Source organism: Pseudophryne corroboree, chromosome 2 (assembly GCF_028390025.1).
Source record: "Pseudophryne corroboree isolate aPseCor3 chromosome 2, aPseCor3.hap2, whole genome shotgun sequence".
NCBI classification, from domain to species: Eukaryota; Metazoa; Chordata; class Amphibia; order Anura; family Myobatrachidae; genus Pseudophryne; species Pseudophryne corroboree.
This window is the reverse complement of record NC_086445.1, coordinates 365,714,861-365,728,236: the sequence shown is the minus strand read 5'-3', so window position 1 is coordinate 365,728,236 and position 13,376 is coordinate 365,714,861. Positions and strand designations below refer to the sequence as shown.

At 45.9% G+C, this 13,376-nt stretch overlaps 1 protein-coding gene across 7 annotated transcripts in view; it reads left to right on the top strand.

The window, feature by feature from the left end:
• The window catches only part of MYO16 (myosin XVI), a 1,104,874-nt gene that overhangs the window by 604,384 nt on the left and 487,114 nt on the right, over window positions 1-13,376 (top strand). The gene's annotated exons all lie outside the window — the stretch shown is intronic.

Sequence of the window (13,376 nt, the reverse complement as noted above, 5' to 3'; positions counted from 1 at the left end):
TTTTGAGATGCCATACAATACATATAGCATTTTTGACAACCACACAAATCCTCCCCTAATTAATAATTAATATCTCCTCAAAATTATTTTTCATCATCATCGCAGGAACCCCATTCAACATAAGTAACCCCTTAAATCATTAACTTCCTCATCCTAATCATTAATTACTCCGCACATCAATTAATTTAATTAATATTCATGAACATTATTATTACCTCACTCAGCCTAATAAAAAAAAAAGCTTCATCCTACTTAACCAGAATAACGGCATTAACCCCTTTATCTTAATTAACTCTATTAAAGCATTAACCCATCAACTACTTTACTCTTATGATAAAATCTTTTTTTATATTGTTTATACTGTGTGAGCTATTGCCACTGGAACATAAAGGAGATGGCCTTCTAAAGTAGTTCTTCTCCAGCTGCAGGTATGGTCAGTCATAATGCTGGCAGCATCCATCATCTAATACCCCTTTTACACTGACAATTTTATCCCGGGATTTTGCACGTGAACGAGCATCATCCCAGGATTTTTGTCAGTGTAAAAGGGTACACTTTCAATTTCCCGGGACAAGCATCCCGGGATTTCAACCCAGGTCTCGACCTTGGTTGAATCCGGGACCATCCCGGGAAGCTGTGCAGTGTAAACGGGTATACTCGGTCAAGGCGACCCGGTACCCGTTCTCTGCATAGAAGGAGGCGGTGCTTGGAGAAGATTATCTCCAAGCACCGCCTCCGGTAGAGTCAATATGCCGGGTCGGGCCGCTTAATGTAGAAGGGTCATTCCCGGGAATGTGTCCTGGGAAGTATCCCTGGACACATTCCCGGGAATGACCAGAGCCTGCGAGTGTAAAAGGGGTATATTGTAAGCTGAAGACTACTTAAAATCAGTGGCAGCTCCAGAGGTGGGACTGAAGCACAATCCAAATGTCAAATAGGCGAGCCATACCAACTGCCAGATAGTCCTTGCCAGCAATATTTGCCAGCTGGTGTAGCACCCCTCTTTGAATTTCGGACTCTATTGCAGCCGCACCACTGGAGCCTCTACAATTAAGAATGGATGCCGAAAGTGCTCAGCCGGGGCCAGGAAGTCTGCACCCTTAGGGGTATATTCAATAACTGTCGGAAGCTGCCGTCGTGTCGGAGCCTCCAGTTACGCTGCTGCAGCCGCTGCTCCCCCCGTCTCCTCCTCTCTGCCCCCGTCCGCTCCGTCTCCTCCGCTGTTCTCCCCGCTGCTCCCCCCCCCCCCGCCGCAGACATCACCCCCTAGCGCCTGATAAAGCTAAATATTTATCTTATATAAAACCCTTTATGAGGTCTAAGAACACTGTACGTTATTCACGTATGGAGTACCGTAAGGGTACGCTCGTTGCGTAGCAATCGCTTAGCCGTAGTCGAGACGCTCAAGCGTCACGTTCGCTCACGGCCAAGAGATCACAGGCAGGCACGCTATTGGCTGCCGTCTAACGTAATGATTCGCTATAGCGTAGCGGACGCTCGGGACCACGAGGAGATCACCAGCGGCGCTGACGCTCACAATGTTAAACCTTTATATCTAAACCATAAACAATGTAATATGCTGTAAAGCCTTAGTGTAGAGATAGGGTGTAGATGCAACCTAGTGTAACCTTATTAACTTAAAAGCTGTTTGAGCGTCACCGACGCTCTGTGAATACTTAACACTACAAGAAATACACAGATACCTGGGCTTAGGGTCCAACGCCTAATATATATATATTATGAATGATATACTTGCAAAAGAATTAACACAATACAAGTCATACACTACAATATAACATAGACTACCTAACCAGATAACTACACAGGAAATACAATACAATACAATTATGTTTTAAGGGAAAATAAGAGAGAAAGAGGAGAAGAGAGAGAAATAGAGAGATATGGCCCATAACAACAAGGAAAGACAATATGATTGCGGAGAAAACTTACGCACAAAGGAAACGATCGCATGCGCCTCTGGACATCCAGCTCCCGATTTTCAGCAATGATAACCGTTGAAGAGTGAGAGCTGGATGTGATCGGCTTGTCTATTTATGCCCCACACACAATACAATTCAATGGTCCCTACAATCCCATTGTTCATTGGACACAGGAATTCCTCCTTGCATTATAACAAAAGGTCATAGGTTGATTCATACAGGTGGGCTGTGACTATTTCCAACAGCTCAGGTGGGAGGGAAACTGGGTTTCCCGCCGCATGGATAAGTAAGTGCAAATACTGTAAATGTTCATAAACTTCTTATGTCCATAACTATTCGCACGAGCAATTAATCCGCTTCAAACCAACACCGGAATATTGCTAATTAAAAACTCTTCCGATGGATACTAAACACCACTGTATTACTCCTGTCTGACCCTTCGTATCAAACAAAGGGGGATTTCTCTGTTCATGAACATTCTACATTAACCAAACTTTCAGAATCTATCAAAGGGACCATGATCTACAAAATACATTATATAGTGAAAATATGTAACGATTGAGTCGCACGCTACGAACACATGAACTCTACCGTAAATGCACATACCGCGCGCCCGCGGGTGCCCGCAACAGCGAGTATGCGCACGCACGGGAGAGCGCACGCATGCGCAGCGCAGACCTGTGTGAGGTGCAAATATGGCAGTGTGTATAGAGATATTTTTCTGACTTTGACAGTCCACCCTTTGGCAGTCAACAATAACTGCCACCTTCTAAAACATTTCAAAAAGAGAAAAATATATGTCAGGGGTTAATACATTTCCATGGTTGGGTAAGGGAGGAGAGTGGAGAAGGTGTGAAGAGGGTATGACCTAGTGAGATAGTAGAAGCATGTGTGTATGAATCCATGTTTGGGGGGGTCATGTATCATCGTGCCGTACGTGTTGTACATCAAGCTTCGAGGCATTGCGAAGTATACATTTGAATTCCTTCTTATCCCGTGGTACGGGTCTGTGGATGGGCTGTCAAACTTTACCGAGCTCTTTTCGGCTTTTGGTTGTAACAAAATGGGGGAGCACATTTTAGTTGATGATACATGAATGGGGGAATATGTGATTGCTGATATCTGTGCCTGTATTCCCTATACTATGTGTGTAATTACCTGAAGGTTGTAGAGATGAAGAAAAGACATAATTACGGTAAATGCAGTGGTATTCTATGTCAGGTAAATGAACATTTGTCGGTTGAAGTCTTGTTCGGTGTCTGTTGAATGCTGTCTTCTTTGTGCTTTTGCCCATAAGGTGCGAGCAAAAGCTTTGTCAATGTCCATAGATTTACAAAAGTGTTGGGCTAGCGTAATTTAAAAATTTCTAGGGAAACTGGGGATCTATGGCAAAGTTCATCAAAAATCTGTGTATCGGGTTGTCAAAACTTCTTCTTTAATCCATCTGTTGTCTGTATATCGGCTCATCAAATTCCTCGTCCAAGTGGGTCTTTTTACCTTGGAGGAAACGGAAAAACAGGTGAAAGAAACGGACCGTAGAAATCGCATTTTCATCACATCATTGTTTCTACATTTGGGTCATAAATCAAATCCATTGGAATTACAGTTTCCTCACTCCTCAGACTCATTGCCCTAGTACGACGATTGCACTTCATTAAAGCCTGACCGCATCTAAATATCAAACCAATTGATATGACAACACCTAAGATACATAGAAGAAACTTCCCAACATCCATTATGACTCCTTGAGCCCAGTCTCCTAAACCAGAGAACCAATTTCGTGGGTTCAGCCATGACACCCAACCAGTCAGCTCATTACCTACAGCAGCGAGAGTGAGATTGTGTCTCCTGCGAAATTCCCACTTCAGTTGGAGAATATCGTCCATCTTTTGGTCTATGACCTCGACCGGGTCCTCTGTGCTATTCGTAATATATGTGCAACATTTCACGCCGTATTGTGTTGCCAGTGTGACACAATATCCGCCTGTCACTGCTGTGAGGTAATTAAGAACCATTCTATGCTGTACCAGTTCTGTTTTATAAGCTTGAAGTTCTCTTCCAGTATACCTAAACGTGTCATCATACATTTCAGTGATATTATCTAACAAATTTGCAAGCGCAGATATGTATTTATAATTCAACACTCCTCTGGCGGTGCGAGTGATGTCTAACGCGATTAGAAACTGAATCCCGGTGGATTCATGGATCATGTCAGAGGCCGGATGCTCTGTTCTTTCTATCAGGTGCCGTTTAACTACGTGCTCGTAATGGGTGCGAGTATAAGGAGTTTGGGCAACACGGTGTATGTCTTTCATTTTGTCATGTGATACAGTCATTACTTCAGGCAGTACTTTTCCAATATAACACAATCCTTCAGAGTTTGGGGCAAGCCACTTATACGCCTTTCTCCCGCATATGAAATATGCATCATCGGGGAGAACATATGGGACGGAGTAGGACATAACCATATTACACACCTTCCATGTGAAATCTCCTAACCCTAATTCTTCCATCTGCTTAGTACACGTATCAGGTTGTACGATATGTGCACAGTATCCTGGTGATACCTCTCCAACTCTCGTAATCCTATTTCCTAAGGTATACCTATATCGGAAAGATTTTCCTCTACTGGCTATGTGGCGTATAAGCTCTGTATCTGTAGGCATTCTATCTGCTCTATGCGAAAAGGTCATGGTTTGGTTACTCCATGATACTTCCCAATTTCCCGGCTTTCGGGGATTGGAGATGTTAAAACATAATAGGGACCTATCCACATGGTATTGGTGGAGCTTCAAACTAGGAGGGCTGGAGATATTAAACCTCCTGTCCACCGGTCTCCCACCACTTAACTCAAGTACCTCCCCTAACGTTAAAGGAAATGGTACTAGCCCTGATTTGCTATGACCTTGAGGTACTTGAGAGCATACCCAACAATCTGTTTTATTTAACACCCTACCCACTAAGGAGTGATAGTCACTCAATGGATGCCGGTCCATATGGATATTAAAACTGGATTGGCATTTCTTAATGCACCCATCCTCCACTACGTTGTCACAGAGCCTACAGATACAGTTTTCTTCAGCTAACAATCCTTCACAATTCCTTCTATTGTCAATGCTATCGGATCGTTTTCTGATACTCGCCTTTACTTGTTGGTTAAGTTGTTCTTGGAAAACTACGCTTCCATCTTTATCATCAGAACCCATTCCAGAACCTCTCTCGACCTCCATGGTACTCTAGCCGGAACAGACTGCTCTGGTCAACATCATGGTCAACAGGAAAATCCGGATCACAGTCTCTTGGGGCAAGTCCATCTTGTAGGAGGAAACGGAGAAGAATGAGAAGGGGGAAAAAATAATTTGAGGGAGAGGGGATGGGAAGTTGGAGAAAAACAATAAAAGGGAACAGGGGATCGACAACTGCTTTTGGTCTTGTGATTTTCAATGCTCAGGTGCCGCCTCAATCCTCCTGGAACAGACACTCCAGTGATACAACCTCTACCGTCTGTTCCTTATCACGGGACCTCTCTGGATCAGCAACCTTCTTACAGTGGGACGAATGAACCCAAGTCTCTCTCTCAGCAACCTTCAATGCTGTAGTGCTAGTCAATAAGACCTGGTATGGTCCTTCCCATCTGTCAATAAGGCAACCTGAGCGTAGAAAATTCCGTATCATTACATAATCCCCAGGTTCAATGTCATGACAATTACTATCTGGTAAATCAGGAATCACCAACTTCAGATTATCATTTTGATTCCTTAACTGTTTACTCATGTTAATCAAGTATTTTACAGTCACTTCATTGTTACACTTCAAATCATCCTGAGGGTTAATCATAACATGCGGTTGTCGACCAAACAAGATTTCAAAGGGAGACAGATTAAGAGGGGACCTGGAAGTGGTTCTGATGCTGTACAGTACAATGGGTAAAGCTTCTGGCCATGTCAATCCTGTCTCTGCCATCACTTTACTCAGTTTATTTTTAATAGTGCTGTTCACTCTTTCCACTTTCGCACTCGCCTGTGGACGGTATGGAGTGTGCAGCTTGGTATCAATTCCCATCAACTTACACATTCCTTGAAAGACATCACCTGTAAAATGGGTACCCCTATCACTTTCGATAATTCTAGGGATACCATATCTACATACAAATTCCTGCACAATTTTCTTAGCAGTAAACATAGCGGTATTTGTGGCCGCAGGAAATGCTTCGACCCAATTTGAAAAAACATCTATACAAACAAGTACATATTTCAAATTTCGACAAGGGGGTAATTGAATGAAGTCAATCTGTATTACCTGGAAAGGGCCGCCTGCAGGTGGGATATGGGATGGTTCTGTTGGTATTGCCTTTCCGATGTTCTTTCTCAAACAGGTAAGGCATGACATTGCTCTCTTACCTGCATGAGATGAAAATCCTGGGGCGCACCGATATGCTCTTACCAACTTGCACATCCCTTCCTTGCCCAGATGAGTCAGCCCGTGAGCTGCCTCAGCTAAACATGGAAGGTATGCTCTGGGGGCCACTGGTTTACCGTGTCCATCCGTCCAGAGTCCTGAGGACTCCTGGCCATATCCTTTTGCCTTCCAGACTCTTTCCTTTTCGTTACTAGCAATGCTATCGCAGCAACGCTTCGCAAGCATGTGGGGAGGGATCGCGCTACCGTGTCTAGCTGAGCGCTGTAATATGCTATTGGCCTGCTGGCATCACCGTGCTTTTGGGTTAGTACGCCTGCCGCGCAACCAGCACTTTCTGTTCCGTATAGCTCAAAGGGTTTCCCATAGTCTGGCATACCTAATGCTGGTGCCTGCGTTAGGCACTGTTTAAGTCTCTCAAATGCCGTCTCAGACTCGTCTGTATGCGAAATCCGATCAGGTTTGTTTGAGGAGACCATCTCCTGCAAAGGTAACGCTAGAATGGAAAATCCTGGGATCCAGTTACGGCAATACCCACACATTCCTAAAAACGTTCTGATCTGTTGCTGGGTTTGTGGCAGAGTCATGTCTCTAATTGCTTGAATTCTATCAGCGGTCTGGTGTCTCAGTCCTTGTGTTAGACAGTGTCCCAAATATTTTACCTTAGTTTGGCATAATTGCAACTTGTCTTTGGAAACCTTGTGTCCTGTGTCTGAAAGATGAAACAGGAGCTGTTTCGTATCCTTCAGGGATGCTTCCAATGAATCAGAACACAGTAGTAGATCATCCACGTACTGTATTAATACTGATCCACTCTCTGGTTGGAAGACTGTAAACAATCATGCAAAGCCTGGGAAAATATACTTGGACTATCTATGAATCCTTGTGGTAATCGAGTCCATGTGTATTGGACTCCTCTGTATGTAAATGCAAACAAATATTGGCTGTCAGGGTGCAGAGGTACCGAAAAGAAAGCGGAGCAGAGGTCAATAACAGTGAAAAATTTCGCAGTGGGAGGGATTTGCATTAGGATGACAGCTGGATTTGGCACTACGGGGAACTGACTCTCAACTATTTTGTTAATCCCCCTTAGATCCTGCACTAGCCGGTAACCCCTCCCCCCACTCTTTTTCACAGGGAAGATGGGACTATTGGCAGTGCTGGACGTTCTTACCAGAATGCCCTGTTGTAGCAAGCGCTCTATTACTGGGTAAACTCCTAACTCCACCTCTGGCTTCAGAGGGTACTGTGGGATTTTTGGAGCTATCCTACCATCTTTTACTTGTACAACTACCGGAGCTACGTTTGCCATTAATCCAGTGTCCTGTCCATCTTTAGTCCAAAGTGACTCTGGTATCTGAGATGTCATTTCTTCTACTTGGGAGGGAGTCCTATTTGTCATAATGGTATGTGACATTAATTTTGATGGGGAGTCTAACATGTCTCGCACTTCCTGAGCGTGATTCTCAGGTATGTCCAAGAATACACCTTCAGGAGTACAATAAATGACGCACCCCATTTTACACAGTAAGTCTCTTCCCAGGAGATTAGTCGGTGCCGATGCAGCCAGCAAAAAGGAATGCTTGGTATGTAAAGGCCCTATTGTAATCTCGGCTGGTTTGCTAACAGGGTAATGCTGGACTACTCCTGTTACCCCTATGGCTGGAATTGTCTTACCAGTGGTTCTCATGCCCACTGTCGAATTTATCACTGATTTGGCCGCCCCCGTATCTACAAGAAAGTTTAATGATTTACCAGCTACATTAATTGCAACTTCGGGTTCACTTCCAAGGCTTGCAATCAATTTTACTGGCTGCAGATTACAGGTATGGCCACACCCCTATTGGGTATGGTGACCTCCCTGAATCCCGCTGGCAGCAACTGCTTGTGAAGGGGTTAAATGGGAACTACCAGTGGCTTGCCAGTCTCTGTTCGGGGGGTATCTTTTTGTTTCCCCTGTATGTGGCTCATAACTCCGTCTCTGCGGACCCTGCTCCCATTGTCGTGTGTCGTGTCGTTGTCTAGGGGGTTTATATGAGTTTTGTGAATTTTTCACTCTACAATCTCGTGCCATGTGTCCCTGTTTATGACAAAAAAAACAAGTTACCACATTTGACTTACCCACAGGGTTTGGTGATTTATACAAAGGCTGCCTTGTGGTCAGGGCCTGTATACTTACGGCCATTAACTTATCACCTTGTGACTCCCTGTGTTGGGTGATATTCCGGTCGTGATCAATAGCAGCCTCTCTCAAAGTAGCCACCGACAGACCTCGCCAACATGGTTGCGTGGTCTGCACTCTTGTCTTTAATGTCTCTTTTAAACCATCCGTTAGTACAGATACTGCTACTTCTCGATGGTTTATGTTTGTTTTAATGTCCTCTATGCCTGTGTATTTTGCCATCTCTGATAATGCTCTGTGAAAATACTCTGCAGCTGTTTCTGACTCCTTTTGTTTAATGGAGAATATCTTGTTCCATTTAACTACCGCTGGGAAATACTCCTTTAACTGTAAGCTTATTCTTTCTCTGACGTCCTAGTGGATGCTGGGAACTCCGTAAGGACCATGGGGAATAGCGGCTCCGCAGGAGACTGGGCACATCTAAAGAAAGCATTAGGATCACCTGGTGTGCACTGGCTCCTCCCCCTATGACCCTCCTCCAAGCCTCAGTTAGATTTCTGTGCCCGACGAGAAGGGTGCACACTAGGGGCTCTCCTGAGCTCTCTGTGAAAGTTTTAGTTTAGGTTTATTATTTTCAGTGAGACCTGCTGGCAACAGGCTCACTGCATCGAGGGACTAAGGGGAGAAGAAGCGAACTCACCTGCGTGCAGAGTGGATTGGGCTTCTTAGGCTACTGGACATTAGCTCCAGAGGGACGATCACAGGTTCAGCCTGGATGGGTCACCGGAGCCGCGCCGCCGTCCCCCTTACAGAGCCAGAAAAGCGAAGAGGTCCGGAAAAATCGGCGGCAGAAGACGATCCTGTCTTCAGATAAGGTAGCGCACAGCACCGCAGCTGTGCGCCATTGCTCTCAGCACACTTCACACTCCGGTCACTGAGGGTGCAGGGCGCTGGGGGGGGCAGCGCCCTGAGACGCAATAAATCGATATAAAAACCTTATATGGCTAAAATAAATGCATCACATATAACTCCTGGGCTATATGGATGCATTTAACCCCTGCCAAAACATACAGAAAAAGGATGATAAGGACGCCGAGAAAGGGGCGGAGCCTATCTCCTCAGCACACTGGCGCCATTTTCCCTCACAGCTCAGTTGGAGGAAAGCTCCCTGGCTCTCCCCTGCAGTCACTACACTACAGAAAGGGGTTAAAAAAAGAGAGGGGGGCACAAATTAGGCGCAGTATATAACAATACAGCAGCTATAAAGGGAAAAACACTTATATAAGGTTATCCCTGTATATATATAGCGCTCTGGTGTGTGCTGGCAAACTCTCCCTCTGTCTCCCCAAAGGGCTAGTGGGGTCCTGTCCTCTATCAGAGCATTCCCTGTGTGTGTGTGCTGTGTGTCGGTACGTTGGTGTCGACATGTATGAGGAGAAAAATGATGAGGAGACGGAGTAGAGTGTCTGAAATAGTGTTGTTGTCACCCCCTAGGGGGTCGACACCTGAGTGGATGTACTGTTGAAATTGCGTGACAGTGTCAGCTTTGTATTAAAGACAGTGGTTGACATGAGACAGCCGGCTACTCAGCTTGTGCATGTCCAGACGTCTCATACAGGGGCCCTAAAGCGCCCTTTACCTCAGATACAGACGCCGACAAGGGTACTGACTCCTGTGTCGACGGTGAAGAGACAACCGTGATTTCCAATAAGGCCACACATTGCATGATTGAGGCAATGGAAAAAGTTTACACTTTTCTGATAATATGAATACCACCAAAAAAATGGGGTATTATGTTTGGTGAGGAAAAACTTCCTGTAGTTTTCCTGAATCTGAGAAATAAAATGAGGTGTGTGATGATGCGTGGGTTTCCCCCCGATAACAATTGATAATTTCAAAAAAGTTATGGGCAGTATACCTTTTCCCGCCAGAGGTTAGGGTGCGTTGGGAAACACCCCCTAGGGTGGATAAAGCGCTCACACGCTTGTAAGAACAAGGGCTCTACCCTCTCCTGAGATGGCCGCCCTTAAGGATCCTGCTGATAGAAAGCAGGAGCGTATCCTAAAATGTATTTACACACATACTGGTGTTATACTGCGACCAGCAATCGCCTCAGCCTGGATGTGCAGTGCTGGGTTGGCGTGGTCGAATTCCCTGACTGGAAATATGATATCCTAGATAAGGACAGTATATTATTGCCTATAGAGCAATTAAAAGATGCATTTCTATATATGCATGATGCACAGCGGAATATTTGCCGACTGGCATCAAGTATAAGTGCGTTGTCCAATTATTCCAGTAAAGTGGTCAGGTGATGCGGATTCCAAACGGCATTTGGAAGTATTGCCTTAAAAGAGGGGCTGTACCCCAGGTCGCCTCTCAAAATAAGACGCCGTATTATCAGGCGCAGTCCTGGTTGGCAAGCGGACAAAAGGGTTCCTCTTTTCTGCTCGTGACAGAGGGAGAGGAAAATGGCTGCAGAGATCAGCCAGTTCCAAGGAACAGAAACCCTTTTCCGCCTATGCCAAGCCCTCAGTATGACCCTAGGGCTTTACAAGTTCAGGCACGGTGGGGTCCCGTTCTCAATGAATTTCAGTGCGCAGTGGGCTCACTCGCAAGTAGACCCCTGGATCCTTCAGATAATATTTCAGGGGTACAAATTGGAATTCGAGACGTATTCCCCTCGCCGTTTCCAAAAGTCTGTTTTACCGACGTCTCCCGCTGACAGGGAGGCAGTTTTGGAAGCCATTCACAAGCTGTATTCCCAGCAGGTGATAATCAAGGTACCCCTCCTGCAACAGGGAACGGGGTATTATTCCACACTATTGTGGTACCGAAGCCAGACGGCTCGGTGAGACCGATTTTAAACTCTAAAATCTAAAATCTTTGAACACTTGCATACAGAGGTTCAAATTCAAATTTGAGTCACTCAGAGCAGTGATTGCAAACCTGGAAGAAGGGGACTACATGATGTCTCGGGACATCAAGGATGCTTACCTTCATGTCAAAATTTACCCTTCTCACCAAGGGATTTCAGGTTATGGTACAGAACTGTATCAGTTCGGACGCTGCCGTAGGGATGGTCCACGGCACCCCGGGTCTTTACTGAAGTAATGACCGAAATGATGATATTCCTTCGAAGGAAGGGAATTTTAGTTATCCTTTACTTGAACGATTCCCTGATAAGGGTAAGATCCAGGGAACAGTTGGAGATCGGTGTAGCACTATATCAGGTAGTGTTGTGGCAGCACGATTGGATTTTCAATATTCCAAAATCGCAGCTGGTTCCGACGACTTGTCTTCTGTTCCTAGGGATGATTCTGGACATAGTCCAGAAAGAATGTGCTTCTCCCGGAGGAGAAAGCCAGGGAGTTATCCGAGCTAGTCAGGAACCTCCTAAAACCGAACCAAGTCCCAGTGCATCAATGCACAAGGGTTCTGGGTAAAAATGGTGGCTTCCTACGAAGCAATCCCATTCGGCAGATTCCACGCACAGTGGAACCTACTGGACAAATGATCCGGGTCGCATCTTCAGATGCTTCAGCGGATAACCCTGTCACCAGGGACAAAGGTAATCCCTCCTGTGGTGGTTGCAGAGTGCTCATCTTCTAGAGGGCCGCAGATTCGGCATTCGGGACTGGGTCCTGGTGGCCACGGATGCCAGCCTGCGAGGCTGGGGAGCAGTCACACAGGGAAGGAATTTCCAGGGCTTATGGTCAAGCCTGGAGACATCTCTTCATATAAACATTCTGGAACTAAGGGCCATTTACAATGCCCTAAGTCAAGCGAAACCCCTGCTTCAGGGTCAGGCGGTATTGATCCAATCGGACAACATCACGTCAGTCGCCCACGTAAACAGACAGGGCGGCACGAGAAGCAGGAGGGCAATGGCAGAGGCTGCAAGGATTTTCGCTGGGCGGAAAATCATGTGATAGCACTGTCAGCAGTGTTCATTCCGGGAGTGGACAACTGGGAAGCAGACTTCCTCAGCAGACACGACCTTCACCCGGGAGAGTGGAGACTTCACTCAGAAGTCTTCCACCTGATTGTAAACCGTTGGGAAAAACCAAAGGTGGACATAATGGCGTCCCGTCTAAACAAAAAACTAGACAGATATTGCGCCAGGTCAAGGGACCCTCAGGCAATAGCGGTGGACGCTCTGGTAACGCCGTGGGTACCAGTCAGTGTATGTGTTCCCTCCTCTGCCTCTCATACCAAAAGTACTGAGAATAATAAGAAGGAGAGGAGTAAGAACTATACTCGTGGTTCCGGATTGGCCAAGAAGGACTTGGTATCTGGAACTTCAAGAGATGCTCACGGACGAACCGTGGCCTCTATCTCTAAGAAAGGACCTGCTCCAGCAGGGGCCTTGTCTGTTCCAAGACTTACCGCGGCTGCGTTGGACGGCATGGCGGTTGAACGCCGGATCCTGAAGGAAAAAGGCATTCCGGATGAAGTCATCCCTACCCTGGTCAAGGCCAGGAAGGACGTAACCACAAAACATTATCACCGCATTTGGCGAAAATTTGTTGCGTGGGGTGAGGCCAAGAAGGCCCCTACAGAGGAATTTCAACTGGGTCGTTTCCTCCATTTCCTGCAAACAGGACTGTCTATGGGCCAAAAATTGGGGTCCATTAAGGTTCAAATTTCGGCCCTGTCGATTTTCTTCCAAAAAGAACTGGCTTCAGTGCCTGAAGTTCAGACATTTGTAAAAGGGGTACTGCATATACAGCCTCCTTTTGTGCCTCCAGTGGCACCTTGGGATCTCAATGTTGTGTTGAGTTTCCTAAAGTCACATTGGTTTGAACCACTCACCACTGTGGACTTAAAATATCTCACATGGAAGTGACGAGTTAGCCCTGGCTTCAGCCAGGCGTGTGTCAGAATTGGCGGCTTTA